This window comes from Silurus meridionalis, chromosome 11, assembly GCF_014805685.1.
Source record: "Silurus meridionalis isolate SWU-2019-XX chromosome 11, ASM1480568v1, whole genome shotgun sequence".
Classification (NCBI taxonomy): Eukaryota; Metazoa; Chordata; class Actinopteri; order Siluriformes; family Siluridae; genus Silurus; species Silurus meridionalis.
In genome coordinates, this window is record NC_060894.1 from 6,102,839 (window position 1) to 6,118,614 (window position 15,776).

The 15,776-nt window shown below is 38.7% G+C and overlaps 1 long non-coding RNA gene across 1 annotated transcript in view; it reads left to right on the forward strand.

Moving 5' to 3' along the window:
- Positions 1–11,980, forward strand: part of LOC124393830 — a 44,463-nt gene extending 32,483 nt beyond the window's left edge. The window contains exon 3 of the long non-coding RNA XR_006927389.1: positions 11,828–11,980. This is a non-coding gene — a long non-coding RNA (uncharacterized LOC124393830). The remainder of the gene's footprint in view (positions 1–11,827) is intronic.
- The last annotated feature ends 3,796 nt before the right edge of the window (positions 11,981–15,776 follow it).

Consider the following 15,776-nt stretch of genomic DNA (forward strand, 5'->3'; position numbering starts at 1 on the left):
CAAGGGCGTTGTTGATGCATTATTCAGGCGAGATCTCAGAGCTGTTTAATGGACGTGCATGTCAATGATTTCGTTCGCCTCGGCTCGTTACTGCCCGTCCGCCTCCTGCCCTTCTTCACCAGCCTCGCCACGGCCCTATGCGCTCACTAAACGGTAAAGAAAGCAGACTCGTATTTTTTTTAGTTCTGTTTATTTATTTAGGAAAATGAACAGCAGTTGCCGGCACTGTTGCGGCTCGTTAACAGTCAGCGGCTTCAAGAAAACCATTTGAGATTTTCTCTTCAGAGATGGAGACCAAAATACCCCAACTGACCTGTTTGAGCCGGAAGAAAATTCCAAGTTAAATGTAGTTCCCTGTCTTTTGTTTGGTTTATTTATTTGTCTCCCCACAGTTGGTTTTTCGTGCCGACTACCAAATGAGTGCTTTCTGGTGCGGATAATTTTAGAACATGATTATTTGTCCACTTTATTTCGTTTCCATTTTGGCTGGGTGTAGATGTCCGCCTTATTTACAATGGAGCTCGGTAAACCTTTGGAACAATTTACTTCCTTTTTAAAAAAATTTGTCAAAAATACGCAACGTTCAGAGGGACACTGGTAATGTGTCGATTTCCGAGAAAAAAAATCAAAAATAAAACAAAAAATGGTTTTATAAAACATTGATGTCAGCCTAATTTCTTTAGCGGAAAAGCTTCGAGTGATAATAATAAGGCGTGTGTTTCTGCGGCTCAGTGCCGGACCGGCGACAGCAAGACTGCAGGCCATAATTATCCTGTTTGTTCAGAAGCTGATGCTTTTTTATTATTTAAATCTCTCTGGGGCAGGGAGACGAGTGGGGAGGTGCGGCCCCAGCGCTATTTTCTTGTCATGCCGCGTTCGTCAGCATTAATGCGACCTCTCTGTAATTTGTTGCTGTTTTGTCTGCTCTTTTCTCATTCTGAATTAGACGAGGACAGGCTTTTCCCCCTGCGAGCGACACACACGCCCGCATCGTGATAAAAACCCTGTTGAAGTGCCGCGTCTACGAGCAATCAGGCCTTCAGAACCTGAGGATCTGTCTTGCTTTGATTCAGGTCCCGAGCAGCAGGGATTTGTGGGAAACCCAGCAGACCGAGGCTTCTTTTTTTCCTCTCAAATGCATTCCAGTGTATCCGTAAACTCTTTTCAAAACTCATCTCGAATCGCTTTGTCCATTTCTGAGCTCGGTCCCATCGGCCCACCGCGGCGGCGCTCGCCATCCTTTGTCTTATCGACGTTCTCTGATCGTTAAGCGCCGTGTAGGTCCATTGCTCCCGCTCTTGAATATGACCAGCTCGGTTTTAAATTGCCATTTTTACCTCTGTTTTGGGTTTTTGCTGGTCACCGGATCTAGGAATCGCTCTTCGTACAAATTCCCCCCAGAGCGCCTTGCGGCTAAGAGACTCGTAGTTCCGGCTTTGCTTAGAACAACAGATTGTCTTACATGTAGTTCTGTATTATTTGGTATTCTAGTTAGAAAACCAAAATGAAATAGAGAGGGAGGAGAAAATAAAAATCCACTTTAATATTTACAGCGCTGTGACCCGGCACCTGCCATTATTGCTGTAGAGAACTATAGTATATGGGGCATATTGGTTGGAAATATGTCAGAGCTTTAAATAAAAGAAAGTAATATGTTGCTGTTCTTTGTTCTCCACATGCTGACAGCTTTGTATACACACACACACACACACACACACACACACACACTCACACACACGGCATGATAAGAGTGTGTGATAAATGGCAAAACCTGTTTAAGACCCCAACTACAACACATGAATAATTTCCTAGTGGTTCTCGTTTTGACAACTAAATACTACAGCTGGTCATCTTCATCATTTATCACCAGTCTTTATCATCCTCATCATCATCATCACCATCAGTCATCATTTTATCGTCTTCATGCCTCACCATTCACCTTCATCATTTATCATCATCATCGTTGTTCTTCATTTATCATCACTGATCTTCATCATCACATTTCATCACCTTTATCATCATCATCATCATCATTAGCATCCATCATCTTTGTCATCTTCATTATCATTCATCATCCTCATCATCATCATCATTTACATCCAAAATCTTTGTTGTCTTCATCATTTATCATCAAATATCATCATCACCTTCATCATCATTATTACGATTAACATTGATCATCATCTTTGTCATTGTTTATCATCAGCATATATCATTATCGTCATCACTGTTTATCATTTTTAATCATCGCTTATCTTCATCCTCATTATTTATCATCATCATCATCATCATCATCATCATTGTTAGACAAATGTATCTTTAGCACCGCGCCACCCCCCCCCTCCCATCCTTATCCAGTAAAATTACAGTGCCCTCCACAATTATTGGCACCCCTGTTTAAGATGTGGTCGTGGACTTCAAAAAATTCTCCTTTTTTTTAAAAACAACATAGAACCCAAATGCAAAAAAAGAGAAAAATCCAACCTTTTATTTAAGTACATAACTTTGGTGGTAAAAAAATCACACATTTAGAAAAAAAAAAAAACTTTAAATCATGTGTGCCACAATTATTGGCACCCCTGATGTTAATACTTTGTACAACCTCCTTTTGCCAACAAGACAGCACTTAATCTCCTCCTATAACATTTCACAAGATTGGAGAACACAGAGAGGATTTTGACCATTCTTCTTTGCACAATCTTTCTAGATCATCCAGTGTCCTGGGTCCTCTCTTATGCACTCTTCTCTTTAGCTCGCCCCACAGGTTTTCGATTGGGTTGAGGTCTGGGGACTGAGATGGCCATGGGAGGACCTTGAGTTTGTGACTGCTGAACCACTTTTGTGTAGATTTTGCCACATGTTTTGGATCATTATCCTGCTGAAAGACCCAATGACGACCCATCTTCAGCTTTCTGGCAGAGGCCATCAGGTTTTTATTTAAAATATCCTGGTACTTCAAAGCGTTCATAATGCCATGCACCCTAACAAGGTTCCCAGGGCCTTTGGAAGAGAAACAGGCCCACAGCATCACAGATCCTCCACCATACTTCACGGTGGGCATGAGGTGCTTTTCGGCATACTCATCTTTTGTTTTACGCCAGACCCACTTAGAGTGTTTGTTGCCAAAAAGCTCAATCTTAGTCTCATCTGACCAAAGCACACGATCCCAGTTGAAGTCCCAGTACCGCTTAGCAAACTCCAGGCGTTTACGTTTGTGAGTGTTAGTGAGAAAAGGCTTTTTCCTTGCATGCCTCCCAAACAGCTTGTTGGCATGTAGAGAGCGTCTGATGGTTGTTTTGGAGACTCTGTGACCCCAAGATGCCACTCTTTGATGCAATTCTGTGACGGTGAGCTTGGGAAATTTTTTTACTTCTCTTACCATCCTCCTCACTGTGCGTTGTGGCAAGATAAACTTGGGACCTCTTCCAGCCTTGTTTGTCACTGTTCCAGTTGTTTTAAACTTCTTAATGATTCCTCTGACTGTAGATACCGGCAAGTTAAGGCGGTGGCTATTTTCTTGTAGCCATTGCCTGACTTATGAAGGTCGACACACATCTGCCTTACTTGAATGGTGTGTTCTCTTGTCTTTGCCATGTTGACAAATGGGTAAGAGAATTAGGCCTCTGTGTCACATCATATTTATACCCCAGGGAAACAGGAAATCATGAATTACTAATTAAAAGTCCCTAGATACCCTGACCAACCTTAGCAACTACAGAAAATATATAAAAAAAAAAACAATTAAATTTTTCAGAGGAATTGTTAGGGGTGCCAATAATTGTGGGACACATGATTTCAAGTTTTTTTTTTTCTAAATGTATGATTTTTTTTACCACCAAAGTTATGTACTTAAATGAAAGATTGGATTTTTCTCTTTTTTTGCATTTGGGTTCTATGTGGTTTAAAAAAAAAGGAGAATTTTTTGAAGTCCACGACCACATCTTAAACAGGGGTGCCAATAATTGTGGAGGGCACTGTATCTGACTCATGACCAAATACCACCTAACAATCTCATTGAGCTTTTCAATTGTTTGACCTTTTGACCTCTGCGCAAATGAAAGCACGACAGTAATAAACTCACCTGGCCGAGTTCTCCAACTCAAATTACTCTAACGCATTGATTTTGAATCGTTCTCTGAACTTCAGTCTTTCAGTCAGGACCCGGCGGAGTGAACTCTTACCATACAAACAATAACGCATTAGAAATGACGCAAAAGCCATGAATGTAAATGTAAATGTCAAACCCACAATTACAGTGTTGCATCATCAGATCCTGTCCAATCAGAATTGAGAACTTCTCAGTGCCTGGTACAGGATACAGGATGGGATCAGTGTTTTCTTTTACAATTCTGGTTCTTAAAGTTATTGTGTTGAAGATCAGTTATATATAATTTGTGTAAATTGTATTTCAGTCATAAATATGTAGATTTGCTCACTTTTCTTTCTTTCCCTTTTTTTAAAGCAACGTGCCCACGGCGACTTCCCCTTGTCATTTCCCGTCAGGGAACCAAGCCTGTTCCGCTAGTTTATTAGCTCAAATTAAGCTTGTTCGATGAGATGTTGAAGGCCTCGGGGATCGAGTCAACCCGGCTGAGAATTTAAGGAGCAGAACTTACCCAGAAGGCATTGCTATCTGATGCAATTCTCTATTCAAACGCTGTAAAACCGCTTCACAGGCGTGTTTAAAAGCAGCTCCAAAAATATCCTAAAATACCTAATATCTCCAAATCCAATCGCCTCGGTTCAGGATGAAACCTGAAATGTGTCTGTGATGAAAGTCATCTTTATCTCGGAGAACATGGTGGTGGTGGTGGTGATGATGCAACGATGAGGATGATGATGATGACGCTTTTCAAAATGGTCATTGTCTCAGCACAGCTTCAAAGAATGTCACAATTATAGAACAAAATTTGAAATCTAAGTGAATGATGTGTATTTATCCCTGATAAGCAAACCTCGCATGACTGTGGCAATGAAATACTCCCTTAGATGGTATGAGGAAGAAACCTTGAGAGGAACCAGACGTAAAAGGGAACCCATCCTCTTTTGAGTGACATCAAGAGTGTGATTATTGATCATGAAAACGTTAGAAACACCGGCGAGTAAGAAATATCATGAGCACAGTAGTGTGTGATTCTGAATAATGTCCTTTCAAGTCTTATACAGTCAGATGGAGTTGTGGAAACTGGAGCTGCTGAGAAACTCATACATTTGCTCAACATATGAGACCATTATAGATTATTATATGATGATGATCTTTAACTTGTATAACTTCGGGGTGGTGATGATGATGATGATGATGATGATGATGATGATGAGGATGATGATGATACTTTGTTGAACATAGGGGTGGTTATGTTAATAATGATCATCTTTATATTGTTGAACATTATGATGATGATGATGATGATGATAATGACGACAATGATGAAGATGATGATGATGACAGTGAAAGACAGTGATGATGATAATGATTGCTGCTGATGATGATGATTAAGATGATGACAATTATAAAGTTGATGATGATGACAGTGATGAAGACAATGATGATGATGACAATGATGATGATGATGATGAGTGTTGCTGCCACTGCTGCTGCTGCTGATGATGATGAAGACAATGATGATGATGACAATGATGATGATGTTGAGAGCTGCTGCCGCTGATGATGATGATGATGATGAAGGCGATGATGATGATGATGATGATGATGACAACAATGATAAAGATGATGACAGTGAAAGACAATGACGATGATGATTGCAGCTGCTGCTACTGCTGCTGATGATGATGATGATGATGACGACAGTGATGAAGACGATGATGATGACAGTGAAGATGATGATGAGTGCTGATGCCACTGATCATGATGATGACAAAGATGATGATGATGATTATGATGATGATGATTATGATCTTTACTTTGTTTATATTGTTGATCATTGTCATGATGATGATGACAATGATGATTATGTTAATGATGATGATGATGATGATGATGGTCATCTTTACCTTTGAGAGCATTATGATGATAAACATCTGGCTGAGGGATGTGTCTGGACATGTATAAGGTTTATATTCAGAACCAGAAATGTGAGCATGCACACAAAGCCTCATGCAGCTTCACGACTCCAGCTGAGGTTTGAACGTGACGAGTGTTGCTTTGAGTACAGACTCGAGTCCATACGTGGCCAGTTTCATTGAGTGCTGCTTCATCTCGGGGCTCAATGAATTTATCGATTGCTGTAATTACACTAAGGAGCTATTGACGAGAGATATTTTACTCTCCTCGTGGCTGCAAAGTGTATATGAAAGCAAAATGGATCAACATTATATTATACATACACACATTGATTTTCTTTTGCTGCAGTTTAATCACATGAGGTTTCTGCTTAGAGTCTTGAAGATTGGTTTGAGATCTGACCATAAGGAATGTTGTATGTGCCTTTAGAACATCCCACTCCATGTTTAGTTCCCATTTATTGTTCTAATGCTATAACCTTCACTCTTCTGGGAAGATCTTCTACTCAATTCTGAAGTGTGTTTGTAGAGATTTGTGCTCATTGAGCTAAAATGGATTTAGTAAAGTCGGGTACTGATGCAGGGTGGGGAGGCCTGGGTTACATTCAGCGTTCCAATTCATCCCAAAGGTGTTCATTAGGGATCTTCCACTCCATCCCATATAACCAAATCTTCATGATATCTACATGTTATGCTGGAACAGCTTTAGCTCTTCTAGTTCAAGTGAAGGGAAACTGTAAGCTTGGGGAAGAAACACATATGGCTTGAATGTATATGCATATAAGATGTATATACAATGCAGTGTCTAGTGCATCATGAAACATCTGGAACACAGCTGCTCTGCTCATTTACTGCTCTGTATAACACGCCTACGTTGTTGGTCATCATGTAAGTGTCCACTAAGCCAAATCTTTTATTCATCCCCCAGTCTCGGCTTTAGTTTGACTTTGTACACAAATCCGGCATGATGGCATATGGTTTCACTTAGGTCCTTTTTTAAATATGCAAGAATACATTGCAAAGAAAAATAAATTGGGTATCTATCTATCTATCTATCTATCTATCTATCTATCTATCTATCTATCTATCTATCTATCTATCTATCTATCTATCTATCTATTTAATTATATTTTACTTCATCAGCATTATGTTATAATCCATCATCTTCATCATTGATCATCATCATCATCATCATTATCATCATCACCATTGTTTATCATTCAACATCATGCATTTTTATCAACATCATGCATCATCATCATCATCATCATCATCATCATCATCATCATCTGCATTATACCTTATTAGCATGTCCCTATCATCTTCATCCAGTAAAATCACTTGACTTCTGACCAAACATGCTAACCATCTTATTATTTACACATAAATTTGTTTGTTTGTTTGTTTTTTGTTTATTCTTGACAGTGGAAACTAAAAGAAAATTGCATTCAAGTTTAATTTACTCAAAACACATCATTACATATCGACAGTAAGTAGACAAACAATACATTAACACAGAACGATGAATAAATAAATACAATAAAGTAAGAAAAATAAGGAGGGCAGATTTGTTTCCAGGTACTTACATATTTAATATTATAATAGAAAAATAAATGACAATTTTATTATTTTTTATTTTTTTTTTGCTTTGCTTTTTTTAAAGAAAGGTTGGATGGAATTTGCACACGATAAGATGATGAGGTGATGAGGTGAGCACATAGCATGCAAATCAAACAAACTGATTTTCACACATTATAGTGTGTTATGTCATTTGTGTATATTTGTTTGTTTGTTTGTTTGTTAAATGACACCTTAGTAAACTTCCACTTACTAGTATAAAACTTTTATAGATTTTGGGGTGTGCACACTCTAGTTGGAAACTGACAAAAAACTTCACTGTTACTGTCCACACACACACACACACACACACACACACACACACACACACACACACACACACACACACACACCCTATTTGAGTGTCAATGGTGTATTGGTGTATTGAAGGCAAATACAAAAAAACACTCCAATGTAATATCTGCTCATTGGTGCTCCATTTTTGGGCAGTGTTTAGGGGCCAATACATTTGCACAATCCATTTTTTTTCCCTCAAGTGTTGATCATTTCTCTCCAGAATGTATTAGTGTAATCCCTCAGGTGTGAGTCTAATAAGAACCGAATGATTTCTGACCCATTGCAGGCCAGTGACCTGTGCTCCCTCAAGTCTTCCATAACGTTAAAGGATGGAAGTTTATTTTACTGACAGGAAGTGGATTCATGTCAAAGACGCCTCCTAATATTGCCATCACATGGCCCACGGTGGTACTGCACATAAAGCTTTGATGCCTTAAACGAGTTCTTGTACACTCTCTCTCTCTCTCTCTCTCTCTCTCTCTTAATCATGTCCACGTTTACGATGAGGTAAAGCTGCAGGAAGTTTGCACCGAGTTGCCCGAGACCCGCACCGAGGTCCCACTTCGCTGCACTCAGATCATTAAAAGGTCTTGCTTTTAAAAGGGCACATGTGGACTATAATTAGAAGTCGTCACAGGCTCCACGTTAAGAAAACCCTCACCCACTGCCTGCTTTCATATCCGTCTGTCAGAGATCAGCGCTCTCTCATTTCCCACCCAAATATCACAAAAGGCCTGGTGTTGTTTGTGCGTGCACCTGTTTGTGTGTGTGTTGTTTGTGCTCGCATTCGAGCGACACAAATGTCAGGATGGACAGATCGAGAAAGGAACGGTGAAAGGTCAGCTTTAGGCGGCAGCTGGCACCTGCTATTTGGAGAGCAAAATGTTGGCACATGCCAAGAGCGAGCAGAGGGCAGAGGCGCACTGGCCACTTTCACTGGAACTCATTTCCCATCTAGTACTCATTACGGTACACACAGCATGCCACCAAATGGCATATGTTACATGTCTTACCCAAACCAGATGTTGGAGTGGAACGTTGTGTTATCGTTTGCCCACCCAAAAAAAAACAGAAACCAACCCACAGCTTGCAAGGCCATGCCTATCCAAACGTGAAGCGAAGTGTGAGCTGGAAAAACCCAAATTACTCCATATATGTATGGAGCTGCATCTAGGATCTGCACTCTAACTTTGCTGTGAATATGAGTGGCAGCCACTCATATTTGCAGGGCAAAATTGAGAAAACTCTCGCAGCAATTACAAAAGAATTTGATCATTTTTGTTTAATTTAAACAGAAATTGACAATCCACCTCTTAATACAATCCTTATGACACCATGGCTATAGAAAGCATCAATATTATAAAACGACATCACTTTCACCAGAAGCTTCGATATTAACCTCATAAAATGACGAAACCACAGCCCACCCCTGGTTTTCTTCCTTGTGCATTATTCCATGCATTACAATATTCCTGGGGATTTTGTATGAAGGCAAACTGTGTCTTTTACTGCAAATTCTACAAGAAAGAAAACCCAAAAGTGCTGTATTAATAGTTCAGGAAAAAGTTTAACAACTGTTGTGAACTGTTTTGGCTCACCTTTTCTCACCATGTCCAGCTTTTCCTGAAAAGAAAAAAACGTCTTGTAAATGTCCTTGGAAGTATATCTGGGACCCAATCAATTTCTTCTCTCTGTCAGCCGTGGAATAAAAAAGCAGCTATTAAATCCACATGTATGTATTTGAGCTTGTGCAGATTTGCTACAGAAGCGGTTTAGGAGCTCTGACTAGTGTGCTTTCTGACCATTCAATCAGAGGACGAGGAAATGCCAACGGTACCGGACGCCTGCTAGATGGCCACAGTGCCGTCAACTCGCAATCTGATTGGTTAAAGCAACAGCCTTAAAGCCGCATGAAATTTATGCTGCAAGTTGTATGACTGCAGTGTTCATTTTGAAGGATCAGTGCAGATACTTTTGACAATACGTGATGTCATGGCTGAAATCAGTTTGGATTAATGTGAACAGACCCTGTAGCAGCGCACCTGAGAGAAAAGCTATGAAATGAAGAGACTATTGGGAATAATTAACATATATATATTTCTGGTCAAAAATATATAAAAACGTCAGTTATATATATATATATATATATATATATATATATATATATATATATATATATATATATCTTTTTAAATGAAGTGTTTCACAAAAGTACACCTCACACATTTCAGCAACAATTTAGTATCTCTTCTCAAGGGACAATACTACAGAAATGAAATTAGAATATATTTTAGAGAAGTAAATGTGCAGCTTGAATAGCAGTACAGGTTTACTGTCCTCTGAAATTAAACTCAACATACCACCATTAATGTCAAAATAACTGCCAAGTAATTACACCCAAGTAAAAAGGTCAAAACTGTATCCAAATTGTCAATATTTTATGTGAGCACCATCGTTATCCAGCACTGCCTTAATCCTCCAGACCATGATGCTACCACCACCATGCTTGACTGTAGGCAAGACACAATCTTCTTGGTGCTCCTCACCAGGCTGTTGCCAAACATGCTGGACACCATCTGAGCCAAACAGGTTTATTTTAGTCTCATCAGAACATGGTTCCAGTAATTCATGCTCTTAAAAAGGTTGTTCTTCAGCAGACTGTTTTTCTCTATGAGCAGCTTCAGTAGAGGCTCCTTCTGGGACCACGGCCTTGCAAACCGACTTGTTGCAGTGTGTGGCGTCTGGTCTGAGCACTGTTAAGTAGACCTTTCGCAACCTCTGAAGCAATGCTGCAGCACTCATGCATCTGTTTTTTGAAGCAGCTTCTGCACCTGACGCACAGCACGAGGACTCAACTTCTTTTATGGACCCTTGCGAGGCCTGTTTCCGAGCAGAACCCGTTTTGGAAAACCTGTGTATGACCCTGGCCACTGTACTGTAACTCAGTTTCAGGATGTTAACGCTCTTCTTATAGCTTTGGCATCTTTGTGGAGAGCAAAAATTCTAATTCTCAAATCCTCAGAGAATCTTTGCCATGAGGTGACATGTTGAACATCCAGTGGTCAGTAAGAGAGAATTGTACTCAAACCACCATATTTTATGTGCTCTAATACAAGCTATACAAATTAGTATGGTCCTGTCAAGCAGACAAAAACCTGAACATGATGAATAGGACATTAAGTGATGTACAGCTGTTATCACTTTAGTGTACTCACTTTAATGGGCAGTTATTTTGACTTTCTGAGAGACTTTCTGAGACTTTCTGAGAGACAAATACTTTGAAAGACAGAGACATGAAACTTCTTTACATTAAATATAAATCTCAATCTGTTATATTTCTGTAAAGCTGCAAGTTCTTTGTTGGAAATGCAGTACAATTAAAATACAATATAATTTAATGGAATCATAGGACTGCCCCTTAACAACCCTCTTTCTTTAAATGGTTGAGAAACAATGTTTCTAAAACATTTGCTTATGCTTGACTCATTTTAATCCTTGTTTGTTCTCTGTGAGTCATTAAGACACCAGTGTCTATTTTATTGCTTGTGATTATGTAGTTAATGTGAAATTGCCATGTGTACAAACAAAGAAGTCGACTCCTTCTTTACTCCTAAAATAAAGAATTAATTATCATTATTATTATTTTTTTACCAATAATAATATTATTAAAAAGTGATTTCCTGAAAAATTCTGAAAATTTTTATTAATATATAATAGAATTTGTAATAATTGTATTAATACATAAATGATGAATTCTCTATTTTTATCACTTCAGCACCTCTGTTTTTAGTTCAAATTGAATCGTGATTTGATTTGATAATAAATAATAATAAAAATAAATAAATAAATAAATAAATAAATAAAATCTGCTCATGTTCTTGTCTCATCGCAGGTTTGGGATTCGAGTCGCGCCGATGACGTTCGCTGACATTTCGCCACTCGTTTACTCAGCCATCGCTCCATCAGTGGGATGCCTGACTCATGACCCCTGACCTTCACAACCTGTTTAAATGGCACAGTTTCTGCCTGCAGTCTTCATAAAGAAGAGGCTGTGTACATAAGTAAGTACGCCTGCTTGAACATTTTCTGAAAAATTCCACTAACAAAGACAGGTGTTTTTTTCTCTTTTCATCAAGATGAAAGGTTACAGGAGAATAGATTACTGCAGACATGTTTACTTCTTCAGCTCTTTTATTTAACAGTGATTGAGCAGAAATTCAAACTGCAGTGTCTCAACTTAGATGTTATAGCATTCATGTATATAACTTTTTATATCTTTTTTTGATTATTATTTAATCAAAACACATCATTGATGTCAAATTGGTTTTTATCACTCCTTTCTATAACCGCTGTCTGTTCAACGATTATCAAGATGACAATACATTTTATGAAGAAATGTTTGACACCTGAGCATAAGATTTGCATCCTATTCTGCATTTAGACCCCATTTGTTGTTATAATAATCTCCACTCTTCTTGGAAGATGTTCTAGATTTTGGAGTGTGCTTGTGGAGATTTGTGCTCATTCAGCCACAAGGGTGTTGGCAAAGTGTGGTACTAATGTAGGGTCAGGAGGCCTGGGGGGCAGTCAGGGTTTAATTCATCAGAAGAATCAGAATTAGAAGATTTTTTTCTGCCAGGTTTCATGGGTTGTGTTTTTCAAGAAATTTGTCATGGTGTGTTGGTCCGATACAAACATGAAGAAAATATAAAAAATATAAAAATAAAATCATAAATAAAGATATGAACTATACATTTAATATAGCCCATTTTCCAGGGTTGAGATCAGAGCTCTATAGCAGGCCACCCAAAATGGGTCCTTATAGTTCAAGTGAAGGGAAAATGAAATGCTATCATATCCAAATACATCCTATATAATTGTGTGCCCCAGCTGTAAAAGTCAGGTATCCAATATTTTGCCCACATAGTGTACATAAAGAAGAGGATGTGTACATAATAATAAAAAAAAGGTCCCCTGGTGGTCTAGTGGTTAGGATGCGGCGCTCTCACCGCTGCGGCCCGGGTTCAATCCCCGGTCAGGGAACCAACCCCAGCCGTTAGGGTTGCACAAGCCTTCGTGCCGGTCCCAAACCCAGATAAATAGGGAGGGTTGCTTTAGGAAGGGCATCCAGCGTAAAAACATGTGCCAAATCAAACATGCAGATGGTCCGCTGTGTTGACCCCTGATGGGAGAAGCCGAAAGAAATGTTAGTGTACATTTAAAAAAAAATCTTGTATAGATTAATAGTTGACTCCAAATGTTTGCGCACCCTTATAACAAAATGAAGAGAGACAAAGGTTAAGGAATGAAACTGCAAACATGATGCATTATTACTGCTTTATTCCTTATTTGAAAAAAGACAAAAAAAATGAATGATGAGCACATTATTAAATCTCTAGAAAATTAATCGACACCTGATGACCACTCAGAGGATCCTACAGCGCTGTGGTGTACAAATGAAATCAGAAACTTCATTACCACCAAAATGGAAACAAAAAAAACCCAAATCAGTTCAGTCCACATTTGAGTTGGATATAAATAATTTCTAATAACTCGTATACTTCATGCTTTATCTTTATGCCCACCTGCAGTCTGTTTCATTTTGCCTGAGCAGCGTGTGAACTCTCACGGTGGTAATATCGTATCGCCTCATAGCCCCCTGACCATTTCTCCAAAAAAAAATTGTTCTTATTACTCTGCCAGATGTTATGCACTGTTTGTTCTGTTGATATAATATACAATATAGATATAAAACGAGAGAAAGAGAAAAATCGTTTTAGTGCTTAGCACAAGTTTTCTCCCATCTTGATTCCCCCCACGACCCCCTAACACACACACACACACACACACACACACACACACACACACACACACACACACACACACACACACACCAGTATTATAGCTGAAATGGACTTCAATAAGATTTTTTTAAATCATTACATCTAAATAAATAATATATGCAATAAACAAATGCAAATAGTTATATACATATAAATATATAAAAAAAAAGAACATTAAGCGTATAGTCAGGTGTCTGAATAATTTTGCCCATAGCTTTATATTATGATATTATGATTTTTAAAGTATGCACATTCAGCCAATCCATAGTGTCCATGTTCCAGTAAAGGCACAATTTAATGCTAACGCATCCAAAGACATTCTATACAATTGTGTGCCTCTAATATTGTGGTAACAGTTTGAGAAATAAGCACAAATGGCTGGAAAAATCAGGTGTTGAAATACATATAGTGTAGTTCTTATAGAACACTATTATCATTTATCATAGTGAAATCTGTGCAAAAGGGTGATTGTGTAGCATGTTTAACTCAGCAGATGGATGTAAAAAGTAGAGCTTTAGTGTGATTAGTACTTTGACTAGGTACAAGAACAGTCCACATCATCTACTGCTGGTGTAATGCAGCAGGAGTTCGTTCAGAAAATTCCTGTGGTATGTGGATTAGCTACCGTTGTGATGCCTTTTCTCCTCACACAAATAATCATTTATTATGAATGGGAATCTGATCGGATAAGTCATTACTGTGAAATGCTTTATACAGTATATGCACGCCTGGGATGTGGAAACTGTGGCACGCTTGTGACATGGAGTTGAAAAAGTGTATTTTCTGGGTGGTGAAACTGTAAGAAAATCGAGTGAATGGTGTGAAGTGATGGACAGAAATGAAAAGAAAAGGAAACAGGAGATAAGAATGTGCTGAACTGCTGAAAGATATGCAGGAGGGGAAAAAAATGAATGGAGAAATGGAGCGGGGACGGGGAAACAGACTCTTCCTTGATAAAGGTTCTCACGGAAGACCAGGACTGAGCCAAAATAAACAAACAAACAAACAAACTGCATGTTAAATTCCCTGAATAAATGCATTAATATGGAGAGGAATAATATGAGGTTGTGTCATAAAAGTTCATCTAATCAAATCAGACTTAATGGCAATGTACAATTAGCCTCACTCCAATATTCCTGCAGAATTCTCATCATCATCATCATCATCGTTCTTACTGTTTATTGTGCATCTTTGATTGCTTTTGACTGCGCACCTTATAAAGCCATCACGTCGCCATTAGAGTTGCTATATCAACTCTAATAGGATCCACAGAGACCTGCAGCTAGAAAGCGGGTAAACATTATTGAGGCGGCCCATTCTTTGTTATTACCCCACAAATAAAAGGCTCCCTATATACAGTGCAGCATGCTCTCAGGAGCAGTGTTTTGTGCTATTTATGAATAAATTTCCCCATTGTGCTTAGCTTTACAGCGCATAACGTTTAACTGCTATTCATCATCACCATTGTGTATTGCTTTTCTTATTGTTTGTAGCTAAAACACCTGCAATTTTGTTATAGGAATTGATATTAGTGGGCTTTACTATTGGTGGCTAAAGTTTCAAGGGGACGTTGGTTCTTCTGTCACGCAACCCGCGCACTTTTCCGCCTCAGCAAGTTTAGTCAGCGTCTTGAAATTCATTGTGATAGCACCGCCTTAGCGCTGGTTTTCGCGGTGTCTTTGTTTTGTTAATACTACAGTACAGTAGTCGTTACTGAACAGTGTCGTACACACTATTATATTGTACTGCATCTTGTGTATTACATCATAACAGTAAATATATATTATTTAGTTTTGAAATAGTGATCATTAAATTTAATCAAGTCAAGTCAAGTCAAGTTTATTTGTATAGCGCTTTTCACAACAGACATTGTCTCAAAGCAGCTTTACACAAATCAACAGTGATGGTGAATGGTGTGCATTTGTCCCTGATGAGCAAGCCGTGGCGACTGTGGCAAGGAAAAACTCCCTTAGATGTTATGAGGAAGAAACCTTGAGA